The 5,806-nt window shown below is 44.0% G+C and overlaps 1 long non-coding RNA gene across 1 annotated transcript; it reads left to right on the top strand.

Moving 5' to 3' along the window:
• The first annotated feature begins 3,950 nt into the window (after positions 1–3,950).
• On the top strand, positions 3,951–4,913 carry LOC119271428. Its single transcript, XR_005134527.1, has 3 exons — positions 3,951–4,061; positions 4,156–4,241; positions 4,818–4,913. It is a non-coding gene; the product is annotated as an uncharacterized LOC119271428 (long non-coding RNA).
• Positions 4,914–5,806: the final 893 nt, after the last annotated feature.

Here is a 5,806-nt window from a genome sequence, read left to right as displayed (position 1 = left end):
TGCGGTCGGGTGCGGCACTTGTAGTTGCGGGGCTGTTGTCGGGCTTGCAACTGGCCCGCCCCCTCTGCCGCCACCACTCTGACAAAACAAAAGTCGAGTTACAATCATGTTGGGGAACATGCAGTTGCGGAAGGGTGCGGCACTTGCATTTGCGGGGCTGTTGTTGGGCTTGCAACTAGCCCGTCCCCTCTCCAGGCGCCTCCTTTGTCAAAAGAAAAGTCGAGTTGCAACCATGTTGGGGGACATGCAATTGCGGTCTGGTGTGGCACTTGCAGTTGCGGGGCTATTGTCAGGCTTGCAACTGGCCCACCCCCTCTCCCGACGCCCCCTTTGAAAAACAAAAGTTGAGTTGCAACCATGTTGTGGGACATGCGAGGCTGTTGTCGGGCTTGCAACGCTCCCCCCCTTCCGACGCCCCCTTCAACAGAACAAAAAAGTCAAGTTGCGGTCGGGTTGGAAGACATGTAGTTGTGATCGGGTGCGACATTGCAGTTGCGGGGCTGTTGCGAGCTTTGCAACTGGCCCTCCCCCTCTACCGAAGCCCCCTCCGACAGAAGTCGAGTTGCAACCATGTTGGGGGGCATGCAAGTTGCGGGCAGGTGCGACACTTGCAGTTATGAGGCTGTTGTCTGGCTTGCAACTTGCTCGCCCCCTCTAACGGTGCCCCCTCCGACAAAACAAAAAAATCCAGTTACGGTCGGGCTAGAATACATGCAATTGATTCAACCTACTGATTCTCTACTTAATTCAACCTTCTGGTGCCCTACTTAATTCAACATGTAGATCTCGATAACTACAGATGCGTGTTAGAGACATGAAATTTGTTTCAAGGAAATAAAAAGAAAAGGCAGCTTCTTCTCTATCAACCCACGCTAGAAAAAATTAGGGCATATAAACACGATGAAAATGTATTTTTGTGTAATACATGAATAAAATTAAAACAAAAAACATGTAGAAAAGACAACAAGTGAGAATAAAAAATGTTCATGCTTGTCAAAATGTATCTTCTACAAAACTTAAATCTTCCAAAGATGAATGATAAAAATAGACAAAAGTAGAAATAAAAGTAAAAACAGACAAATAAAACATATTAAAATAAATACACAAAAAGAGAAATAAATAATAAATAATAAAGAGGGAAAAAACTAGATAAATACACGTATCTTCTTTCTGTACACACAAGCCTAACAGAAAAACAAGAAAGAAAATACAAAATATTTACGTGGGATACCTATTAAGAAAATAAATAAGAAAACAGGAAAGGAAAAATGAGAAGGACCACAAACCGTAGCCCACAGCCCACGTAACGGAAGGCACCCCGCCAGCCGCCAGCTGCTCAAATAGAGAAAGCCCAATAGGTTTTCAACAACGGGAATACATCAGTGACAAATACAGATCAATCGAATTGTATGGTTAATCCTGTCGACTGAGACTTCATTAATTCTCAGTCGACTGAGAATTAGCAGAACCCTTTCCGCAAACTAGCTCAATTCTCTGGCACAGGGTTCCAACTACACAAGGTGTATTGCTACTAAAAACATCACTCAAAGCAAGGGTCCTCCTGCCTGCAAGAATAGCTGGACTCTGGTGTTACCACAAGCATATGACAACACATCTCTACCGGCGCTGGTGGTCTTTTCTTTAAGCTGCAGTTCATCTGGTTGATTAGTTTTCAACCTATCTTTGCTTCTCCATTGCAGCCTCTTTTTCGGGCTCTGTCTCTTATTCTTCAGTCTGTTGCCCCTGTAACTTGTAATGACCCCATAAGCTGTCAATGGAAATTTGGGCACCTTTCAGGTGCCTTGCTTTGTTAAAAAAAAAAAACCCGATCGATTGTGCCGAGTTGCGACATGGCGACGATCGCGTTCCGACTCCTCTCTCGCCGGACTCTCACCAGCGCTACAGGCAAGGCCGCCCAGCACCCGTTAATTCATTCAATCCCGTCTCTCATCATCGTCTTTTTTTAGTATTTCATTCCGAATTGACACTCAAAAGCTACGGGGTCCGTGGCAGGGTCGTTGGTCGTGGCGGTCCTGTCTGCTTGGCTTCGACGACACGGCGATGGCCGATGCCAAAAGGCTGTTAGGCCACGCGTCGTACATGAAGTAAGTACTAGTACTAGTGTAACATATAAGATTTGCAGCCACGAGATACTAGCAGCTCACTAATCGCCTCCCGTGTGTGCGTTCGTCTGCACTGCAGGCTGCTGGAGAAAGAGCAGGCAGCTGTCGACCGGACCCTCGGCCGCTTGGTTTTTGGGTCGGCCGTGGTTTCCGTCGGATTGCTTCTTGCCAAGATTTATCCTCCTCCCCCGGCAAGCGGACGTACAATTACCCCTACTTCAGATGGGGTGTAGGGAAGAGATCCCGGTTTCATTTGGATAGTGTGAAATAACATGCTTTTTCGGATGATAAGATGGGTGTAATTCCTTTTTGATGTAGCTCATCATTCATGCCAAATGATAAGATGAGTGTAATTCTGATAATGTATTCAACTGTCCTTATATACTACTATCTCTGTAACTTTTTTATAAGACGTTTTTTTAAGAATCTTTATAAGACGTTTTTAGAGTTTATGAGTGTCAAAAAATGTCTTGTACTCATTTGGCTTGGTATGTGGGGAGTTGTTTTTTTATTTCAATAAATAAAGTGGTATTTTGATGGTTTCTTTCTGGGGTATAATTATGTTTTATTTGCAAATTAACACACACACACACACACACACACACACACACACACACACACACACACACACACATATATATATATATATATATATGCAGGAAGTTTCTTTTTTGAGAGAACTAGAGCAGCTCAACTACTCTACGGGTTGACACATTCAGAATACATCAGATTTTGTAGGCTAGGTGGGACGTCTGAATCAAGCCTCTGATCGCCAAAGCTTCTGTGTAGGGCCGCCAGCCCATGTGCCAAGGCATTGTTGCATTGCTTCACGTGGCTGATCTTGCAAGCAGAGAAGCTTCCCATTGCCCGTCTGATGTCCATTATCAGTCCAAGCAGGCAGATCGTGGTTGGGTTTGTGCTTCTACTTCCTTGACTATCGATTGGTTGTCCATTTCAAGTATCACCCGACCATTGTACCGGCCGGCCAGAGTGTGCAACCCGACCAGGGCTGCTCTGGCTTCGGCCTCGTCCACTTCACTGCAGGGGGCAGTCCCTTGGATTCAGAGAAGAGCACTCTACCTCTTTCGTCTCTGGCTATTCCTCCTGCAGCACTCACTCCAGGATTTTTTGTCCAAAAGGACCCCCTGCCGAACGCTATTGACAAAAAAGACTACCTACGGATAAAAATGTCAAAAAAGACCCCCTCACCAGTGGCGGCAGGCGCGGCAGGTGACACGTGTCACCTGCCGCCACACCAGGAGGCGGCGGGCCCGGCCGCCACGACAGGAGGCGGCCGCGCGCGGTATAACAGATTCGGCACAGTGCAACGTAACGGGTGAGGCCAGGTGGGCCACGCCGCCACTGGCTGAGGCGGCCTCTGTTGCCCATGCCGCGCCCAGGCCGACAGCAGCATCTTCACGGGAAGCGAGGCGCGGGCCCGGCCGCCACCGGGTGAGGCGGCAGCGCGCATGCGGCCCGACAGCCCCTGACGGCGCTGATTTCTACGGCGCTGGTTTCTATGACAGCGACCTGACGGCGCTAATTTGGACGGCCTGCTGCAGCGCGTGATTTCCGCAGATGCTTTGTAAATTGGAATCTGATTCCCGCAGCCTGCGTGATTTCCGCTTCTTGCCGACACCCGAGAGCGGTGTAGTTGCTGCGTGTGATGAGACACCGCAATGCTGGAATCCGAGGCTGCGGTAGCTGAATGTACCTCGTTCTGCCGACAATACAGTGCTCCTCCTCTTTATATACGCACAACCGCGGCTGCGCATACACTCTCTCGAATATCTCCCCTTGCCTTCACTGCCTCTCTAATCTGTCTAAGTCTACAAGAATACACAGAAGGAAATACTTGGTAGCTACTTTCACTCGTGATTTTGGCCGATTTAGAGTTGGTTTTCGAAGATGGTGAAGTTGAAGAAAAGATAGATTAAGGTAAGATCTATCCATTTTTGTTGGTTTTGTTTGCATGCATGATATTTTTGTTCTGTTTGATTAGTTCCTAAGTGTGTACTCTATGTTGTTTTAGGCATTATTTCAGCACTTGGAGGAGTCATTTGGAGTTTCTGGAGTAGGATTTGCCGTGCTAAGTGAAGTACGAAGGGGGAGATCAAGGTATGAGCTTTGCAATACATGGATTTTTTTGTGATGCACGGTGGTAATTAGTTAGTCATTTAGCTCGTCATTAGCTATGTGATGTTAGTGCTTAGAGGTTCGGAAAAAATTCAAACGACGGATACAACATTTAAACTATTTTTTTTATAAGAGTAGGTTGAAGATGTTGTATCAATGTTAGTTGCATACATTTGTATTGACATGCGAGAAGCTCTTAATACGGTAATTAAGAAAAAATTACGCTGTAATTGTTCATTGCATGTGGTATGATATTTCATGTGGTATGTTTATTAATAAGTCTATGGTTAGGAAATCGTAGGTCTACTTTGTTATGTCACAATAATCTAAATTTTATATGTTAAGATTAGGTGGTAATGTACTTAATGATAAATGTAATTAGGTAAAATAATTCATCTTAGTAGCAAACAAGGAGGAGATGACGTGATTGAAGAAATTGTGTTACCATCTTCGCTATCCCTTTTGAGATGATGACCACATACATGCAAGTGCTATTTTCATACTTTTGATAGCAGAAAGAAAAATCCGTGTGTAATATTGATGTTCATGTGATAATAGGTTGACTCTGTTCATATATTACTGGTGACGGATATTTATTCGAACTATTTGGACGCTTAATTGCATTTGCAAGCACATCCATATTGGACCTAAGGTATAAAATGACGCCGTAATTTTGTTAATATTTTTTATATTGATGTACTGTCATGCCGCTGCAAATATTATTATTTGTAAATAAATGAATTTTATCGTATGATATGAAAAACATTATATCATGCCGGAAGAAATTAGATATTTTACTCATATGATATTTAAATGTTATTATCGTAATATTATGTTTAGTGGTTGTTTGGATAGCGAGTACTTACCCTCAGTTTTGTCATAACCTGTTGTAAGGAAATTATGTAGAAAACCATATTTTACTAAAAGTCGTTTTTCCAGAAGCTAAGTTTTTGCATGTTACAAGAACTATTTTAGGATATTTTTGGGGTAGTTAGAGAAAAGCAAACAGAGTTTTAGTTTGTTACGCTCATAGACAAGTTTGAGAAAAATAGATCTTTAAATACCCGTTAACCAAACAACCCCTTAAAGTCTAAGCAAATGATTCTAAAACAAACCGAATATTTATAACGAAAATACGGTTATTATTTTAGTCATAAGATATGTAAATGTTGTCATCGTTACTAAATGTTCAGTTACTAATTATTTGAAATGTAAACATGTATGTTGGTTAGGTACTATGGAAAATTTAGTAGTGTACTATGGGAACGTCTTACGCGACGGTCCATGCGGGGTGGATGTGTCCTTCTGTGAGTCGACTACAGTAGTGGTGAGAGACATGGTCAACGTGGGTTACGCAGCTGTTAGAAGGTGCATCCGAGCGGTGTTTGGCCCAGTGATGCAGGAAAAAAAATGACAATGGAGACCTTCGTCGTTGACGGAGGAAATGATGGGACAGTTGCCCGTTGGGGTTTGCGGCCTGTCACAGGTGATCGGTCGTGGGGGTCGTACATGAGGTTTGCAAGCAATCCCAATAACTCAATCTATGG

This window comes from Triticum dicoccoides, chromosome 3A (assembly GCF_002162155.2).
Source record: "Triticum dicoccoides isolate Atlit2015 ecotype Zavitan chromosome 3A, WEW_v2.0, whole genome shotgun sequence".
NCBI lineage: Eukaryota > Viridiplantae > Streptophyta > Magnoliopsida > Poales > Poaceae > Triticum > Triticum dicoccoides.
Note: the sequence above shows the minus strand (reverse complement) of the source record. Positions and strands in the feature narration are given on the sequence as shown.